Here is a 1,428-nt window from a genome sequence, read left to right as displayed (position 1 = left end):
CCAAACCCACATTATAAGTGTTTAGTTTCCTTCCTAAACCCTTGGATTTTATTCAAAATATATCTTACACCAACATTTTACAAATTAAATTTTCTGGCATCTTTTATATTCTCCTTAAGAGGGATATAATAGTGTTTAAAAAAAAAACAGGATGAAGATCTTTTGAAACTCCTTACATAATTTTTGTGTAAAATAAATCTTTGACATTCATAGGTGTGCCATAATTTTGTGGAGCTCTTCTACTACTGTTGCCTTGTATTCTGCAGATGAAATGCTTACAAAATTATAATTACAGAAGCAGTGGCTGGTCAGTCTCATAAACTACTTGATTCTCACCTTTTTTTTGTGACAGAACCAGGGATTGAACTCAGGCCCTTGTGCTTGCCAGGCAAGCGCTTATTCTACTGAGCCATCTCCCCAACCCATCATAAACTACTTGAGACGATAATTATGATCACTGGGTATGTGTTTAGATTGCACTTCAGAAAAACCCTAGACTGCCATGTCATGGACTCAGAGCTCCTTACTTAGGCAAAAATCTCAAATGTTAAATATATAAATACTAAGGTTTTTTTTTTCCTGTTTTTGACCAACCAACAAGAAGTTATTTCAATTTATAGTGTTTGACATCTATAGACGTTATTTACCTGTTCAAACTTTTAAATCACTGTAGGGGGGTCATTTTAAAAGAAGAATAAAATTTGCATAAAATAGAAGAAAAAAAGACCAAGATAAAGCAAGACCTATATAACAAGAAATGTAAGTTTTCTTTCTGACAAGTTCAGTCAAATCCCCTCAGGATTTAACCTGAAACCATATGCCACAGTTTGTAGAACCTTTGTGAGTATCAGCCATGTGGATGAGTCACGGCCATTGCTTGACCAATTTGCTCTCTCTGAGAGCCTGAGAGAATATTTTCTCTCCATGTGACTCTCCTTAGGCACACTCTACATCATCAATCACATTCTTCCATGGCCCCATAATCTCCCTGATCAGAAAATTTGGGACACAACTGAGTGACATGATGTTACAGTATAGGTTCTCTTATGTCCTGAGTCCTCACTCACCTTGAAAGGCTAGGGCCAAAATGTTGGCTGACCTTGCAGCCCTTATTTTTCTCTGATTTTTGTTCTGCAAACTTCAGTTGTTAACACTCCTGAAGAGAAGCTTATTTTTACCCTACAACATATGCAGTTTGGTTTAACTTCACTATCTGTCTGAATATCAAACATCTTAGGCATAACATGGAACAGGTATTTTCCATCAAGTATCGATATGTTAAACTTTAATTCCCTGCAGAATATGAAGACAAAAATTTAAAAATTTAAAAAATTTTGAAAAATATGAATAAACAATTACATAATTTTACACAAAAATTAAGAAATTTAATCATATACAACATTATAGCAGGACTGTCTGGTGACATTT

The 1,428-nt window shown here is 34.6% G+C and overlaps 1 protein-coding gene across 1 annotated transcript in view; it reads left to right on the top strand.

The window, feature by feature from the left end:
* The window catches only part of CUNH16orf45 (chromosome unknown C16orf45 homolog), a 157,456-nt gene that overhangs the window by 85,805 nt on the left and 70,223 nt on the right, over nucleotides 1–1,428 (top strand). The gene's annotated exons all lie outside the window — the stretch shown is intronic.

This window comes from Octodon degus, unplaced genomic scaffold (genome assembly GCF_000260255.1).
Source record: "Octodon degus isolate 3935 unplaced genomic scaffold, OctDeg1.0 scaffold00200, whole genome shotgun sequence".
NCBI classification, from domain to species: Eukaryota; Metazoa; Chordata; class Mammalia; order Rodentia; family Octodontidae; genus Octodon; species Octodon degus.
The sequence above is the reverse complement of the archived record's forward strand: the minus strand, read 5'-3'. Positions and strand labels throughout refer to the sequence as shown.